Source organism: Pleurodeles waltl, chromosome 6, assembly GCF_031143425.1.
Source record: "Pleurodeles waltl isolate 20211129_DDA chromosome 6, aPleWal1.hap1.20221129, whole genome shotgun sequence".
Taxonomy (NCBI): domain Eukaryota; kingdom Metazoa; phylum Chordata; class Amphibia; order Caudata; family Salamandridae; genus Pleurodeles; species Pleurodeles waltl.
Window position 1 is genome coordinate 1,311,773,903 of NC_090445.1, and position 19,312 is coordinate 1,311,793,214.

Below are 19,312 nucleotides of genomic sequence, written 5' to 3' on the forward strand. Positions count from 1 at the left end.
TGGGGAGTGCAAAGCCACAGTCCATCAGGTGGATGACAGTCTCCACTGGTCAAGGAGGAGGCATGGTGGGCACAGTGAACCATAAACAGTGATTGAGACGGCGGTGCCCAGCGGAGAGGTGCTTGACAGGAAGGGCCCAGCGGAGAGGTGGAGAGACAGCGGGGCCCAGCGGAGCGGTGCTTGAGATGAAGGGCCCAGCGGAGCGGTGCTTGAGACGGCGGTGCCCAGCGGAGCGGTGCTTGAGATGAAGGGCCCAGCGGAGCGGTGTTTGAGACGGCGGTGCCCAGCTGAGCGGTGTTTGAGACGGCAGTGCCCAGCGGAGGGGTGCTTGAGAAGAAGGGCCCAGCGGAGCGGTGCTTGAGAAGAAGGGCCCAGCGGAGCGGTGCTTGAGAAGAAGGGCCCAGCGGAGCGGTGCTTGAGAAGAAGGGCCCAGCGGAGCGGTGCTTGAGAAGAAGGGCCCAGCGGAGCGGTGCTTGAGAGGAAGGGCCCAGCGGAGCGGTGCTTGAGACGGCGGTGCCCAGCGGAGCGGTGCTTGAGATGAAGGGCCCAGCGGAGCGGTGCTTGAGACGGCGGTGCCCAGCGGAGCGGTGCTTGAGAAGAAGGGCCCAGCGGAGCGGTGCTTGAGAGGAAGGGCCCAGCGGAGCGGTGCTTGAGAAGAAGGGCCCAGCGGAGCGGTGCTTGAGAGGAAGGGCCCAGCGGAGAGGTGGAGAGACAGCGGGGCCCAGCGGAGCGGTGCTTGAGATGAAGGGCCCAGCGGAGCGGTGTTTGAGACGGCGGTGCTTGAGAAGAAGGGCCCAGCGGAGCGGTGCTTGAGAAGAAGGGCCCAGCGGAGCGGTGCTTGAGACGGCGGGGCCCTGTTCAGCGGTGCTCTTCTGCACCGCGGGCCCTGTTCAGCGGTGCTTGAGAAGAAGGGCCCAGCGGAGCGGTGCTTGAGACGGCGGGGCCCTGTTCAGCGGTGCTCTTCTACACCGCGGGCCCTGTTCAGCGGTGCTCTTCTCCACGGCGGGCCCTGTTCAGCGGTGCTCTTCTCCACGGCGGGCCCTGTTCAGCGGTGCTCTTCTCCACGGCGGGCCCTGTTCAGCGGTGCCTATCTTCACGGCGGGCCCTGTTCAGCGGTGCTCTTCTGCACGGCGGGGCCCTCTTCAGCGGTGCGCTTCTCCACGGCGGGCCCTGTTCAGCGGTGCCTATCTTCACGGCGGGCCCTGTTCAGCGGTGCCTATCTTCACGGCGGGCCCTGTTCAGCGGTGCCTATCTTCACGGCGGGCCCTGTTCAGCGGTGCTCTTCTGCACGGCGGGGCCCTGTTCAGCGGTGCCTATCTTCACGGCGGGCCCTGTTCAGCGGTGCCTATCTTCACGGCGGGCCCTGTTCAGCGGTGCTCTTCTGCACGGCGGGGCCCTGTTCAGCGGTGCCTATCTTCACGGCGGGTCCTGTTCAGCGCTGCCTATCTTCACGGCGGGCCCTGTTCAGCGGTGCCTATCTTCACGGCGGGCCCTGTTCAGCGGTGCTCTTCTCAACGGCGGGCCCTGTTCAGCGGTGCTCTTCTTCACCGCGGGCCCCGTTCAGCGGTGCCTTTCTCCACGGCGGGCCCTGTTCAGCGGTGCTCTTCTGCCCCGCGGGCCCTGTTCAGCGGTGCCTATCTTCACGGCGGGCCCTGTTCAGCGGTGCTCTTCTCCACGGCGGGCCCTGTTCAGCGGTGCTCTTCTCCACGGCGGGCCCTGTTCAGCGGTGCTCTTCTCCACGGCGGGCCCTGTTCAGCGGTGCTCTTCTCCACGGCGGGCCCTGTTCAGCGGTGCTCTTCTCCACGGCGGGCCCTGTTCAGCGGTGCTCTTCTTCACCGCGGGCCCTGTTCAGCGGTGCTCTTCTCCACGGCGGGCCCTGTTCAGCGGTGCTCTTCTTCACTGCGGGCCCTGTTCAGCGGTGCTCTTCTCCACGGCGGGCCCTGTTCAGCGGTGCTCTTCTGCCCCACGGGCCCTGTTCAGCGGTGCTCATCCAGCAGGTCAAGGGAGCCAGACCTGGCCTGGACTCCCTGCTCAGTCGCCCTCGGACCGTGACGTTTCTGGACCCTTCGGGGACGGACTCCTGGCCTCCTTAGTGTCCTCCTTCCCAGCTGGGATGTGGCATGTGTGGTCCACCTTCTCCGCGCTCCTGCTGCCCTTCCGCTCCTTTGATGGGGCTCTCGGGCCCTTGCCTCCCCTAGATGGTGTGGGTGGTGAAGTGGCCGCACATTGCTCCTTGGGGGCAGCCCTGTCGGTCCTCGCACGGCGGCCCTTGTTTTTGCGGGTCCTCTTGCCGGGGGGGGGGGCTGGACGTGTCCTTGCTGCTGATCGATGTGTCACTGCTGGCAAAGGGTGGGCTCCAGAACCCATGCACAACAGTGACACCCGAAGCTGGGCTGGTGGTGGCTGCGGTGCTCTTGGGACTCTTTGAAGATGGATGGGGGAGCTCATCGGGGGGAAAGAGGTCAAGGTTAGCCATGAAAAGTTTTTTAGGGCCAAGGTAAAGGGTAGGAGAAGTGGAGATGGAAGTGGAGGTAGAGGAGGTGGTTGTAGGAGAGTCAGGTGTGCTGTCATTGGGTGAAGGTGCTGGTGCTGTAGGCTGTCGTGAGGTGGATGGCTGTTGGGTGGGTGGCTGCCTGCGTTTGTGTGTCTTGGAAGAGGGGGTGACAGACACAGTGGGAGAGGACACAGGGGACGTGTAAATGGCAGTGGGGGTGGTGACTGCACGAGTGTGGACTGTACTGGAGGGTGAGGTGGTGATGGAAGCACTGGCTGATGTTGGGGTGCATGCAGGTGTGAGTGTAGACGTCACAGGGAGGGAGGAGGGAGACGAGGAGGAGGGGGACACAGGGGTGGCAGTGGCTGTTGGCATGTCTGCATCTGGGTGTTGCTTGGGTGAGTGTTTGAAGGATCTGTGGTGCTTGTGTTTGGATGAGCTGCTCTTGGGTGTTGAGGTGTGTGCAGGCTGGTCTGATGGTGTGGATGGGATAGGCTGAGGAACAGGAGACAGAGAAAGGCTGGAGGCAGTAAGAAGAGGGAGGCTGGAAACAGGGACAATGGCTGCCGTCAGTGCTGAGGCCAGAGCAGTGAACGCTCGTTGATGGGCAGCCTGACCCGAATGAATGCCCTCCAGGTACGCATTGCTCTGTTGCACCTCCCTTTGCACACCCTGGATGGCATTCAAAAGGGTCGTCTGCCCAACAATGAGCGTCCTTACCAGGTCAATGAGCTCCGCACTGAGGGCAGCAGGGGCAACAGGGGCAGGGGCTGAGGTGCCTGGGGCGAAGGAGACGCACGCCTTCCTGGGCGAACGGGCACGGAGCAAAGACTGAGGGGCTGCTGGGAGGACGGGGCTGGTGCGCTGGGTGGCGGCTGTACCTGTAAAGGCGGGGGGCACGGATGTTGCCGCCACCGATAGGGAGCTCCCATCCGAGGACGTGTCGCTTTCGCTGCTCTCACCAGCGGTCCCCGTCGTGGTGCTCCCCTCGCCCTCCGGATCACTGGTGCCCTCGGTGTCTGTTTTCTGGGCCCACTGGGGCCTTGTGTCCTGCAGCTCCCTCGTGCTCCGATGCCAAATCTCCTCCGCCTGATGATGCTAATGCACACATGCACAAGAAGATGAAGAGAAAGGGTGGGGGGAGAAAAAAGAAGACCAGGTTGAGTGCATGCAATGTCAACACCGTTGGCGGAGAGGACAGACACAGGAGCCTAATGCACTAAGCCGCGCATTCGGGGTACACTACTCAGTACTACTGACTAGGACAACAGGCCAAGAGACGTCAAACGCGCACATGGGAGATGCTGGACCTTCAATGGCTGTACTTGTCACCCTACCGAGGTGGGGGCCGGGGGCACAGGGCCATGCCTAAGGGAGAGGACTACACTACAGAAAGCGCCCTGGCCTAATGTCACCCACAGCCCTCCTCCCCCACCCAGACGCCTCCACTGCGCAGAAAGATAGGAGAATGTGCTGATACTCACCCCCTTGTGTCTGCTGTGATGTCTTAAAGCGCCCATCCAATTCTGGGTAGGCCACCGCCAGGATCTGGGACATCAGGGAGGTCATGGTGCGACTGGCACCCCTCCTAGGTTGGGAGGCCATCCCCAGCAGTGTTTCTGCGGTCTTCCTTGTTCCGCGGCGGATGTCCTCCCACCTCTTGCGGCAGTGGGTGCCCCGTCTGTTGTGGACCCCCAAGTTCCGGACTTCCTTGGCGATGGCACGCCAAATCTCGATCTTCTGATGGGCGCTGACCTATTTGACATGTACAGGGTGGAAAGGAGGAAATCATCAATGACCTGCATGTTAGATGTGATTGGCCCCCCCCACCAACTTTGCCATATGGCACATGCTCTCATCTGTCGGGCGTTGCACTCCTCATTCGCCCCCCACCCCACCAACTTACATCCACCCCAAACCACACAGGCATAGCCCATTCCATGTGCACCCGGTGTACTCACTTGTTGGTCTGGAGGACCGTAGAGTAGTGCATATTGGGGGAGGACCCCATCCACCAGCTTCTCCAACTCTTCAGACGTGAAGGCAGGGGCCCTTTCCCCAGTCGCAGCAGCCATTGTATCTTCCAGACCAAGGTCACAGCAGCACTTGCAGTATAGGTCCTCTCCTGTGGATGATCAGGTCTCGAGTGATTAAGCAGATAGAAAATGGCGGTCACGCCCGCGGCGGTGCGTACCGCGGCAGTGCGTACCGCGGCGGTGCGTACCGCGACCGCCGGCGCACTTCGTCATTGGCTCCTGAAACCCATAGGCTTCAATGTTAACCAATGCGGCTTTGCGCCACGGTCTTCGACCGCCTACCGCCACGGTGTGCCCCGCCAGCGCATTGACCTCACATCCCATTGTCCCACTTCACAGGTCAGGCAGCCGCCATTTCAAGGGCCTACATGGCTTAATTTTGACTGCAACACACAGGCCTAGGCCTTGCATTGCCACACATACACGCCTTTCAACCCATTGCCATTCTTTAACTGTGCAAGCTGTCTGTACGTACCTGTGGTTTGGCTGACTCTGTGCTCCATGTTGTCCTTCCTAGGCACCGTCCGCTGGGACTTGGGATGAGAAGGAGGAATCTTCGCGTGTACCGACCGCTGGTGGACCTGTCGACAATGGAAGAACGCCATATAATACTTCGATACAGACTTGACCGTGCCACTATCCATGAACTGTGTGCCCAGCTGGAGCCAGCCCTGATGTCCCCCATCCGCCAACCCACAGGGATTCCCCCTCTGGTGCAGGTTTTGTCAGTCCTCCATTTTTTGGCAAGTGGGTCATTCCAGACCACAGTGGCCATGTCATCTGGAATGTCTCAGCCTATGTTTTCTAAGATTTTGAGTAGAGTGTTGTCTGCCCTGATGAAACTCATGCGGAGCTACATCATTTTCCCAGAGGAGGGTGACTTGCCTACAGTGAAGGGTGATTTCTATGCCCTTGGACATATCCCCAACATCATTGGTGCCATTGATGGGACCCATGTGGCTTTGGTACCCCCAAAAAACGATGAGCAGGTGTACCGAAACAGAAAAAGTTATCATTCGATGAATGTCCAGGTGGTCTGTTTGGCTGACCAGTACATCTCCCATGTAAATGCCAAGTTCCCAGGGTCAGTGCATGACACGTATGTGATACGAAATAGCAGCATCCCCTATGTGATGGAGCAGCTACAGAGACAACGTGTGTGGCTAATAGGTGACTCTGGTTACCCCAACCTGCCTTGGCTACTGACCCCAGTAAGGAATCCCCGGACCAGGGCAGAGGAACGGTACAATGAGGCCCATGGGCGAACTAGGAGGATCATCGAAAGGACCTTTGGCCTCCTGAAGGCCAGGTTTAGGTGCCTGCATATGACTGGGGGATCCCTGATGTACTCACCAAAGAAGGTGTGCCACATCATCGTGGCCTGCTGTATGCTTCACAATCTGGCCTTGCGACGTCAGGTTCCTTTCCTGCACGAGGATGGTGCAGATGGTGGTGTTGAAGTAGCTGTGGAGCCTGCGGAGAGTGAAGAGGAGGAAGACTCAGAGGACGACACAGACAACAGGGACAGAGTAATAGAACAGTATTTCCAGTAGCACACAGGTAATAATCACCCATGCCATTTTACATTTCCTGAAAGCCTCCTGCATCTCAACTTTGTTGGTTTCCCCCCAGACCTATGAACATGATGTTTGATTTTCCCTTCCCTTTTCTGTGCTGTATGAGCCACTGCGTGACCTCGGCTTGGTTGGCCCATGGACTAATGCTAAGTTACCTCGGTATGTGTAATTCACAATGTTCACAATACGTAATTGATATGTAATGTGTCATACATTTGTAAATAAGACAGGCTGAGTCCTGATTGATTTCAGTGCAATGTGTGATTTATTATTAGTGCATAGATATTGGTACATGATAGTGAAACAGTGATGGGTGGGGGTGGAGTAATGTCCATGGCGGAGTCCAGTTCTCAGTCTCACAGGTGCATTGTCCATATGCCTGTGGCAGGATGGAGCAGGGGCAGTTCAAGGTTTGACAGGGTGGCAATGTGGGACAGTGGGAGGACTTCAGGGGGTATGTGATGCTGGCGGGGGACTTGACATCCTACTCTGTCGTTTTTTTTTATCTCAGGCTCCTTTTGCGGGGCGGTTGTTGTTCAGCAGAAGGTGGGGTTCTGGTGGGCTGTCGTTGTGGTGGGGCCTCCTGTCCACTAGCGCCGGCGGAGGTGGTAGGCTGTTCCTGTTCCTGGCTAGTGACAGGGGCCCTGTGTGATGCCACATAGTCCCGAAACGTGTCCTCTATGCGGTTCAGGGCCTGGACTATGCTCCCCATAGCGGTTGAGATGTTGCTGAGTTGGTCGCTGAACCCCATGTAGCGTTGCTCCTGCTGTGCCTGGATCTCCTGGAACCTGGCCAGTACCGTCGCCATCGTCTCTTGTGAGTGGTGGTAGGCAGTCATGATGGTGGTGAGGGCCTCTTGGAGAGTGGGTTCCCTGGGCCTCTCCTCCCCCCCCTGTCGCACAGCAGCCCTCCGAGTTGCCCTGTTTCCCTGGGCCTCTGTCCCCTGGACGGTGTGCCCACTCCCACTGCCCCCAGGTCCCTGTTGTTGTTGGGTTGGTGGGTTACCCTGGGGGCCCTGTAGTGGTAGACACACCGCTGCTTGACCTGTCCTAGAGACAGAGGCATGGGCCCGCTGGGTGGGAGCTGTGCTGTTGTTCCCAGAGGGGGTTGGGTCTGCAGTGGCCTGTGTCTGGGTGAGGGGAACCGACTGCCCAGAGGTCCCCGATGGTCCGGGCTGGTCGTCAGGTTCCAGGTCGACAGAGCTGCTGTCATCACTAGTGGCCTGTTCCGGGGGTGGGATGGACATTTCTGGTCCCTCCTGACCGGTGTGTTGTCGTTCGGGTCCTGCATGGGGTAAGAGGGTATGGTTATTGTTTCTGTGTGTGCATTAGCTTGCGTTTTATGGGTGCCCTTGTCCCCCAGTGCTGGCATTCCCTTGGGGGAGGTGTTGTGAGGGTGTTTTGTGTGGGGGGGGTGATGGGTATGTGCAGTGGTCATGCTTAGGTGATGGGTGTCCATAGTTTGGGGGTGGCATGCAGGGGTTGGTGTTGGGTGGGTTGTGCTGGGGAGACATTCTCAGGGAGGATGTGTGCTGGGGGGTTGGGGGTGAGGGTGGCGGTTAGCATGCTGGGGGGGGTGAAGTGGTTGGCCTTGTACTTACCAGAGTCCATTCCTCCGTGTACTCCAGCGAGGCCATCAGGATGCAGGATGTTGAGTACCTCTTGCTCCCATGTTGTGAATTCGGGTGGAGTGGGTGGGGGTCCCCCGCCAGTCTTCTGCACTGCGATGTTGTGTCGCGAGACCATCGAGCGCACCTTCCCCCGTAGGTCGTTCCATCGTTTGCGGATGTCCTCTCGATTTCTGGGATGCTGTCCCACCGCGTTGACCCTGTCCACGATCCGCTGCCAGAGCTCCGCCTTCCTTGCTATGGTGGTGTGCTGGACCTGTGAGCCTTAGAGCTGGGGTTCCACTCTTATGATCTCCTCCACCATGACCCGGAGTTCTTGGTCCGAAAAGCGTGGGTGCCTTTGTGGTGCCATGGGGTGGTGTGTATGAGGTGTGGGGTGGTGTATGTGATGATGTGTGTGTTGGTGTGTGGTGCTTTGTGCTTCTATGTGGTGTGTGTGATGTTGCGGTGTGCCTCGGTGTGTCTGGCTCTCTATTCTCTGATGTGTCTCTCTCTCCTTCGTCTCTGGTTTTTGTTGGTAGGGGTTTGTGGGTGATGTGGGTGTGTGTTTTATATGGTATTGGATGTGTGGGAGTGGTGTGTGTATGTGTTTCAGGTGTGTGCCTTTCAAATTGTCCAATGTGGTAGGGGTTTGTAAAGGTGTGTGTATTTTGACCGCGGCGGTGTGTACCGCCAATGGAATACCGCGGTTGAATGACCGCCACGTCGATTTGCGGGTCATAATGGGATGGGCGTATTTCTGTTGGCGTGGCGGTGGAGGTTTGGTCTTCTCCAGTTTACCGCTGGCCGCTGATGTGGCGGACTGCAGTGGAGGGCGGATTTTCGGAGGTTTTGCAGTTGTGGGTCAGAATGTCCGTGGCGGCTGACCGCGGCCGCGGCGGTATTGTGGCGGCCTTCTGACCGGCGGTAAGCGGCTTTTACCGCCGAGGTCAGAATGACCCCCTATGTACCAAGCCACGACCTGATATTCAAGATACCCAGTTAAAAGAAAATTACTGCATTATGTTTGTTGATGGATCCTGTTTGAGAGACTCAGTCAGAACGCTGAGAGACGGTTACGCTGTATGTACCATAGCTGGTATCATTGAAACTTCCTTGCTCAAGAGAGTGTATTTCGCACAAGTGGCAGAGCTAATTGCCCTTACTAAGGCATGCCACGCAGCTGAAAATCTAGGAGCCACTATCTATACTGACAGCAGATACGGATTTGAAATTGTACATGATTTTGGCCAATTGTGGTCGCAGAGAGGTTTCATGACCTCTTCTGGTTCTCCTGTGAAAAATGGTGAACAAATTAAGGATTTGTTACATGCGATTCAGTTACCTCTTGAAATTGCTGTGGTGAAATGCAATGCTCACGTTAAGTCACAAGACTCTGTGTCCATGGGAAACGGTTATGCAGATCAAGTCGCAAGGTTTTGCGCATTGACCTGTATATCGTTTAAGGATCAGTGGGAATTGATGCCGCAAACTGAAAATGACACATGCTTGAACCTTGCATTAAGGGTGGTCGATACACTAGATGAACTAAAAACACTGCAGGGTCGTGCTAGTAAAGAGGAAAAATGTTCCTGGCAAAGAATGCAATGTGTACAGAGGGCTGACGACTTGTGGGTCTCAGAGGAGGGGAAATTAGTTTTGCCAAACAGTCTTCTGTCACAATTCGCTAGGCTCTACCATGGACAGGCTCACCTGGGGAGAGATGCGATGATCAGGTCATTCAAAATCGATTGGTTTAATCCAAAGTTTAGACATTCCGCAGAGGTTATCTGTCACAGGTGCATCATCTGTCAACAGATGAATGCCGGAAAAGGGACTGTGGTAACTTTGAGCCACATTGGGAGAACTGGCGGTCCATTTAGCAAGATGCAAATGGATTACATTGAAATGCCTGTTTGTGGAGGATTAAAATACGTGTTGGTAATTGTGTGTGTTTTCAGCCATTGGATTGAAGCTTATCCCACACGTAGAAATGACAGTCTCACAGTTGCAAAGCTGTTGCTTAGGGAACTAATACCCAGGTTTGGGTTTCCGGTCTCTATAGAATCAGATAGGGGCAGACACTCTGACAATGAGGTGATTAAACTCTTGTGTGCCGCAATAGATATTGAACAGAAGCTGCACTGTAGCCACCGCCCTGAAGCATCAGGATTAGTAGAGCAAATGAATGGTACCTTGAAATCAAGAATGGCAAAGATGTGCGCAGCTACCAATATGAAATGGCCAGATGCATTACCCTTAGTGCTGATGTCAATGAGGAACACCCCTGATAAGAAGACAGGACTATCACCCCAGGAGATCCTCATGGGCAGAGCTATGAGGTTACCTGCAGTACCTGTGAATGCTTTAGTGAATATCATGGATGATATGGTGTTGGACTACTGCAAAGGCTTGGCTGATGTGATTAGCTCTTTCTCTCACCAGGTAGAAGCTAACACATTGCCACTGATCGGTAATCCAGGTCACACCCTACAAGCTGGTGACTGGGTGGTTGTCAAGAAGCACGTGAGAAAGTTGTGTCTGGAGCCGCGCTGGAAGGGGCCATATCGAGTAATCTTGACAACAACCACTGCTGTGAAATGTGCAGGAGTTCCCAATTGGATACGTGCCAGTCACACGAAAAAGGTAACATGTCCAACTGATGAGGAACTTGAAGTTTCCGGCACAACAGTTCCAGAGAGGGAAGTCTCAGGGCCATAAAACAGCCAAGAGGGAACTGAGACTGCAGGAGAGCCTACTGAGAACAGCCTAGTCCCTCAAACAGTGAACAAGTTTGAGAGAGGTGATAGTGTGCCTATCTCAGTAGAGGCAGCAGGAGAACTAAATCAAGGAGAGGTTCTTCCAGAAATAGACGGATACGGGTTAGAACTTGAACCCGTTACAGATCCAGAAGAAGAAGAAGGGGAAATAATAGAAAGAGACCGCAGTACTCCGGCATCCCCTGAGCCAATTGCAGGTCCATCAAGAGAAAACACCATAGTACAAGACGAGGGTGCTGTTCAGCGTCCTGAAAGAACAGGCAGAAAGAAGACGCATAAGGGAGATAACTGGCAAGAGAAACAGGCTGCAAGAGAAAAGAGTGTACCAGGTGAAACAATAACAGAAGAGACTGATACATCCCGAGTTGAAGATCTGAGTGAAGGAGAATTGCAAGGTGAACGCAGACTAAAAAGAAAGAGAACCGCAAATAGAAGGTACGCAGGTCCTGAATGGGCATATGCAATACCATCTGAATGGCAACAAGAATTCTTAGCGTTCTGTTTTGATCGAGAAGTACCAGGCCAATACTACGGTACCTGAAGTAACTCAAAGAGACAAAAAAAAAACTTTGTTAAAATCGAAAACTGAAAAACTAAAGAAAAGAGATATAAATTACCGGATGAGACACTGATAACCTGATTTGACTTTGAGAAACCTGATTATGACAAGCTGCTAACCTGATTTGACAAAAGGGGTCCTGGAATGAGTTTAACGCTGTAAATACACGCAGAGAGAAAGAGACTTTTTGCATTAAGAAAAAAAGAAAAAAAAGTTTTATATCGTCCTCACGTTGATTGTTTTTCTGCTATCTGATTCTTTACAGACATGGCTTATAATAGAGGTAGTAACAAGAAGGGTAAGGTGTGTGGTTGGTTGAGTCTTATATTAGGTATTGTGTTTGCAATAATAATTGTGGGAGTGATTGTGGGAATGCCGTGGTTGGATAAGAAAGCTACTAACACTGCTTCAAAACCTGAGACTGCAACATTAACACCGTGGGAAAAGTTTTAACAGGATGCAAAGCACTTGCACGAGGGAACTAATTCAAAGGGGGAACTTTTTACTAATGTCTTCTGTCGCTTACTGAATGAGTATGTTGAGACCATGGATGCGAAAAACTGTTATGTGTGTACAAAGATTCCTTCGTCAGTGCAAGAAGGGGTCACCTATCGTAGCCTTCCGCTAACCTACGGGATAAGTTGTAGCTTGCTATTAACAAGATTTTATAATCATGAGCATGTGCAATACTTCTATTCAAATCTGGATGTTGTGTTTTCTTTTGTGCCTGTGATTGAGTTTCTGAACAAGTTAGCTAAGGAGCATCGTATAAAAATAGTTAGAGGCTTCTTTGAACCGACCCTTACATTTGGGACAGCTTATGCACACCGCAACAATCTGACCTGCTTATTGACACCTGTAGAGAAAAGCTTTTTAGATTACACTGATGATAGACGCAAAGCATTGAAGGAAAGATAAGAAAAGGGGCTAGAAAAACGCACATATGCAAATGATTATGCTTACACTGCAATAAAGACGCAAGGCAAACTAGCTAAAGATCCTCTACATGTAGGGAGGCTTTGTATATATAGGCCAAAATCCGAGCATGACACTTTATTTGTGGGAACGAGTGAATGCAGACATGTGTTTTTGTTTCAGAGTAAATGGACGTTCATGTTAAATGGACAGGATCCAGCGATCCCTGGGATCTATTACATCTGTGGACTTAATGCTTATTACCGTCTCCCGAAGGGATGGTATGGGACATGTTATTTGGGAATAGTTTTCCCAAAGATTTACCAGATTGGTGACTTAAAGCAAATACCTAAAACGTCTGAGTTACAACATGCTGGACAAAAACGAGAGACAGCGGCTGCTGTCGTTGGAGACATATTTGGAGCCATAATTCCTTCAGTAGGGGTTATCTTAAACTCCATAAAGATTCAAAAGTTGTCTACTATTGTGGATAACATGCTGACAAATTTTACAGGGGCTATACTCCTGATGGATACTGAACTTTCTGCTGAAAGAGCTATGACTCTTCAAAATCGGCTTACTTTAGACATTCTTTTAGCAAAGAGTGGCGGAGTCTGCAAGATGCTCAACGAGCGTCATTGTTGCTCATTTATACCAGATAATAGTAAAAAGATTAGAGGTATGCTTACTAACTTAACTAAGGATAGTGCAGTTTTTAAGGACTTGAAGGAACCTGGATGTGGGAGAAATTTGGAAAGGAAATTGTCAGAGTAGGGAGCTGGTTTAGCAATATTTGGAATGTGGTACTTGCAAAAATACAAGGGGGTATATTGATAGTTCTGGCCTGTCTATTAGGATTATGGGGAGCATGCAAAATTAATGATAAAATTAAAAGAAATTGGACAAAGAGAGCCAGGAAGAATGAAGAAAGTGAAAGGGAGAAAATGTTCAACGAAATTTGGGAAAGTTCACATAAGGGACAAGATGTTGAAATGCGCATTATGCGTAAGGTGAAAAATTAAAGTGAAAGGTCAAAGGGAAAGGTTTGTGTGATGACGAACGTCATCAGAGGAGGGACTGAGAGAGCGTAGCTTATATAATCCATATTAACATGAAATGATTATGAATTAAGGTGTGCTACTGCTGCATAGAAATGTATAAAATAGCAATTTTGCTTAAACGTGCACTTGAATTGTGACCACAAAGAGTGGCCACCAATAAATCTGTATTGAAAACCTCATAGGCTTTAAGTTAGCATGAGCTGCAGCTTAGCTGTTTGGCTCTCATATTAAATGCATTTTTCTATTTTTCAGTGTGCTGACTCACAAGGGGCCATGACCCTGTTTGTTCTTTTTCTTCAAACTTGGAAGATGAATGTAACCATGTAGATCCGTTTCCCACTGCTTCTCATCGTCGTGAAAACTAAATGTTATAAATTAATTGAAACAGTGTAGATTTATGTAATGTACAAGGTCATTCAAACCGGTGAAGACAATGGAACTGCTGACCAAAAGATGTGCAAAGAATTACAAAGGGATGAAGTCACACCGGACGTGCCACCTCTGAAGACGTCAATTATGAAGACCAGTCAAAGACATGTAAACCAATATGGGGTGAAGATTAGGATTATCTAATGTTTAATTTGATAGGTTAAAGATAGTGAGGTATAGCGAATGTCCAATAGAATTTTGTGGGAATGTACTATGAAAAAGGGATAAAAACCCATGTCACAGGGAGGTCATTTAGGTGGGTTAGGGAATGCTATTGATTTTATCCAGAAACTCTGTCACTCTGTTTGGTGACTTGGTGGTTTACTTAAACCATCCTCACCCTCAGATTGCCCATTTACACTTTACCTCCTTATGAGGGAAGTGCCCTTTTCCCCACAAGCTGAGTTCTGACTGATGGCGATTTGACTGATGTCCTGAAGAAGAAGACTGAACCTGTGCGCTGACCTAATCCTTGGAGGGTAATTATGACAACGCATTTGTAACTTGTCTGTTTGGTTTTCCTTTCTAGGTACCAACTGCTTGCTTTGATAGAGACCATAGCTAGATGTTTTCCAAATTGGTGTTTAAATTGTTTTGCATGAAGCCCAACATGCTAATGCCAATCACTGGTTAGGACAGGTGTTCACCAAAACTGACGCAAATAGACAAATGACTGAGACTATGCTTTGTTGAACTGACGCGTTATTGACACTCTACTAAACTTGATCTATGTTCACGCCGTGTTATGTTTTGATGTTTGTGATTCTTGCTTTAATTAAATCTTATCACAGTTGCCATATTGTGACTATGCTATTATGTTTCTTGGTGTTGAGATTAACGCATTTGCTCTTAGATTGTAACTAATAGGGAATAAAACTCATAAAATTCTACTAAACTGGTGGGGTTATTCATGGTTGCAAGGTCATGGTAGCGTTTTTGAATTGATTAAGGACTTTGACTAAAGTGAAATGCATTGTCGTGATAAATATTGATGACATTACTGATGTATTGATTGATATATTGATTAGCTATCTCGTCCTACGGTGTCTCTCAACTGGGTCAAAAGATTCATTGGCCTAAAACGAGTCCTGATGTGTAATAAAATATCATAAAGGGACGCGTTATCAATGGTAAGGAGAGAGTCTATCAATGAAAATAGTTTAAAGAGAATGACCATTTTTCATTAAGGTTTTCGGTATATAGTGGAAGAGGGTTTCTGAGCTAGAAACAACATTATTGGCGTTGGAGAAACTGTATAGTGGGGACACTAAATCTATTTTCCTCATGGGTAGCATGCTTCTCCATGTGGGGGTGTGGTCTGAAGTGTGTTGTCTACTTTGAGTCATGTGGGAAGCGATTCCATATCAAACCTGAGGGCTACCAGGTGCATTTGTCATATTATGGGAGACTGTGCCTGGTGGTTTGATGGATGAGGGCGTGTTAGAAATAGATGTGCATTTTTATATTATGTTGTATGGAGCACTGATTAGCCCTTATGGTTGTTTTACTGTGTTGGTCATTTTTTTTAGGTTATTGCAACTCAGTTCAAATAAAATATCTCTGCTTCAGATATTTGTGGGTAGCCTACGGCCCAAAAGGAATGTGTGTTGGGTAGTAATCGTGTGGAGGCGTAGTCAATAAAAACAGAATCATAAAGCATCATATTTATGAAAACACATGGGGCCAAACTCAATCAGAGGCTAACCCGCCCAAATCAATTTTGTAGAGTTTTTTTATTTTTTATACCTTCCAGCACAACTTCTTTTGTTAACACGGCCAGTAGGGGCATATTCCCGGCATAAGGTAATGGTATTTACAAAACCTTTCATTCAATCAAAATGATCCATGAACATCAAGCTGTATTTGAACATGACTGCAAAATGTGCAACTGCAGCAAAACCACCAAAATTACATGTAAGCATACAGCTAGGGATACCAATTATTTCTCACAATTTCAGCAAAACAGGTCAACTATCTCATGGACATTTTGCAAGCTCCTTTTATTAAGTGTGACAGAGCAGGCTCAAAAGAACATGGCATCTGCAGTTGGACTCAAAGAGAGAGACACCAGATCAGTATTATAACATGGATCGGCAAATCAGGAGGGCTCATTGGCAGCCATGAGCAAAGGGAGCGGCTGTGTCCTGGGGAAGCTGGAAAAGAAACAACTTTTCTTAGAGGACATCAGATGTTGATGTTGGCCCTGACCAAGCTCTATTTGAGCCAAAGTTAATTCAGTTTTGGTAATAACACTGAGTGATTTCTCTCTTCTAGTCAGTCTCTGTTGAGAAAATCCAGAGGCAGTCAGTGAGTAGAGATAGAGGCTGCTGATCCTGCTTGGGAGGGCTTTGAGACAGCAAGAGATCAAACCTACCTCACAAGGGAAGCTTCTGGTGGCCCAGAAGGCCTACTCAAACCTGTTTCTAGAAAAAGTAAGCTAACGCTGCTTGAGAGAGGGACGGCTAATCTAGGAAGCATTCACATCTTTTAGGGTTTTCTTTCATGGTGTTGCAGATCCAATTCAAGCTCCATTTGTGCTAAACCAATACTGTTAATTCTTCACCATTCTGTGAACTTGGGAACTTGGAGCCATCTGACCTAGCAGGGCCAATTAGAATGTTGTCTAGAGGGAGGAACAACTGATACTACCTGGGGGGATGTAGGGTAAGTTAAGGAGTGAGCAAATCTCTTGAGGGTTAACCTAGTTACTGTTATCAAAGGGACCACAATAACTCATTTTGCACAACTGTTATATTATACAACATAACATGGATGCCCTCACTCTAGCTCCTCTTGGACTTTTGCCTTCCTTAACCACTAAGAAAACTCAAAGATTTACTGCACATGCTACTGAAATACCTAAGTATCTTCTGCATCACTGACTTAATTCCCACAAGATTAAGTGAATCCAAATAAATTGGGCAGAGTTGTTATTCAAAAAGTTGTGGAATTATTACTAAGAGCTCTTTCATGTTGTATTACACAGAAGAAATTAAAAATCCAATATCATGAACTAACTTCACTCTGCATGACCTGTGAATCCCAGCTCCCTATCATAAGTTGAATCTCTCGTGCTGACAGGGTAATGCTGTAGATCTCCAGATGAGAGTGCACTTAGGCCCATATTTATACTTTTTTGTGCTGCATTTGCATCATTTTATGACGCAAAAGAGGCGCAAAATTACAAAATACCAATATATTTAGTCAGTTTGCGCTGCTTTTGCATCAAAAAGTGATACAAATGTAGCGCAAAAAAGTATAATTATGGGCCTTAATTTGTAGAAAACTTGTGTGTGTGTGTCTGTATGCATGCGCCCCGAGTTTTTCTTAGTAGCGCCTCCAGCACTGCTGATCAAAGGGTGCATGATAGTTACCTAATCTTGCTTCCACTTCATGGTTTTACCGTCCACCTCCCCTCATTTCCTGGGACCGATATGTGAAGCTTTTGTGCAGTAGCAAATGGGACAATTCACAGAATCCACAAACACAAAAAATCGTTTTTTATATGTATAACTCTCAAACTATGAATCAGTAGAAAGTTACTGAATCGGAATTTTGGGTTGTGACCAAATGCCAATTTGGTATTTGTAACGGTCAAATATCGAATTGGAGTGGTATGCATTAATGTTTTGAGACTGAATTCCAGTCACAAAACATTAATACTTTATCAACTACAGAAATGTACTGGTAATGCATTAGCAAATGGGAGTTGTTCCCCTTTGTGAATGTAAGAAAAAGTTTTTTTTGAGAGGAGGCAGTGGTCTACGGAAACACTGCATCTTTTCAAATAAAAAAAAGGTTGTGGTTGTGATCTTAGAACTTGGGGACTAGGTCCCTGAGTCCTCCAAAGAAAAAAAAATAACATAGTGGGAGCTTGGGAGGAGTACCCTGACACCCTGAGCCAGGCCGGTGGCGGGAGGCAGAAGGACCTGCTTGGAACCAAATTTTAAAAAAGTTCGTTTTAGGATTCCTTGGAGCTGCGTATCCAACATGAAGCCCAGTGGGATCGATACAGATTTGCTGCAGATCTGCAATTGGCCACCTAACACCACAATGTGTGCAATCAAAGGCTTAGTGCAGCTAAACTTTGGCTGTCCAAGGGTGTTGATCGAAAGGTCTGGCTGCAGGTCAGGTCCTGTGGATATCTTTGCACCACACATGGCCCTTGGCCCTGACTGTTTGGGGATAGGGTGCCTGCATAGGGTTGAGTACATAGTCTGCCCAAAGACCAGGCCTTGCATCCTATTCCAAGCCACACACAGCAATGGACATCTTAGCTTACCTTTAAAAAACACAGAAATTCACTGAAACAAACAAAGGTTAAAAGGACATTATAGTTAGGAATTGTATTAATATCTTATTCTACAAAAATAAAAAGCAAATGCTTAAAGGAACATTATAGTCAGTTAAAACAAAACATTTTAAACTAATAAACTATAACTTACCCAAACACCATGCACTGCTTGTTCCAATGTTTCAAGTTCATGCTAGTCCAAACAGCTGTATCTGGCATTCAAGTCTGGGTGGCTACCCATAACCAAATGAATAACTGATGCAAGAAAATCATCTACTTATGCTCTTTGACCGCACTCAAAACCATTCCACTATCTCATTAGTTCCAGTATAACTATATTTTGCCTCACAGCTCACTCTTGAGAGCCTCAGTGCTCATTTTGAAAGTTACATTTGGCTCATCCTGTTTACCACTTTCCCTATTACTCCTTCCTTAAATCTCATAATTTATTTCTTCAATTAGTGGATCCTCCTTAAGGCCCTATTTTAGCAGTGGGAGGTTGAGAAAGATCCTTCAGTTTATGGGGTCAGTACTAAAAATAGTAAAATGCACCAGTGGAACATCATTTACTAAAGCAACAGTATGCCAGAGGATATTAAACTTTGTGATTTTCAACTGTTCAATGCTTCCTCCACAAATCAGTTTCAGTAGAATCCTACTCAAAATCAAGCCCTTTATGTCTCCACCCCACAGAAACTTGGACTGTTGCAACAGCTTTTTGGTTCTCCCTCCACCAGTCACCTAGAAATGGTTCTGAACAGTTCCACGCATACACTGTTAAACTTTTGCAGATCAGACACATTGCCCTATCATGTGCAATATAACAATTGGTGTAACAGCTGAGTGAATTCGGCATCTGCTGCTGAGATCTGTTTGTGATTTTGGGGTCACAAATCAGTTATTTGTTGTTTAAAAAGTTAATAAAATGGTGGTAGCAGTAAGCCATTATCATATGCCTCATTAATTCACTCCACACCTATGTTTCCAGACATGTTCTTTCTACTGACTATTCAGTCTCTTCTGTACACAAACCTTCATAAAACTCCCTTCCCCCAAACACATTGGGTATGATAACGAGTACGGCAGTCCTAAAACCACCATACCCAGGGTGGAAGTCCAACAGCCACATCCTTGGCAGTTCGACTGCCAGATTAGGATGCTGGCGGTCAGACCGCCACCAGACCCCCACCAGGATCATGGATCTCGATTGGCTGCGGTGCAAATTATGGTCAAGCATAGCGATGCAAATGTTGGCACCACTGTGCTGACCAAGACTTGCCTTTCCGCCGGCCTTTCCATGGTGGGGACCCCGCCATGAAAAGGCAGGTGGGAAGGCAGAGACGGGACCACAAAGGGACCCCTGCTCTGCCCATAACCATTTCATAGGTAGTGTTGAGGTCCCCGTCAGCACACTTAGAATGCTGGTGGCACTAACAGTGCGGTAGAAGTGGCCTCGCCTCTCCCTGAGAGCCGAAGCCAATGCTACTGCACTGTTTTCACCAGCCAGCCCTGCGGGCGAGATCATAAAACAGCTGTGGGGAGGCTGCCGGCTTGGCAGCAT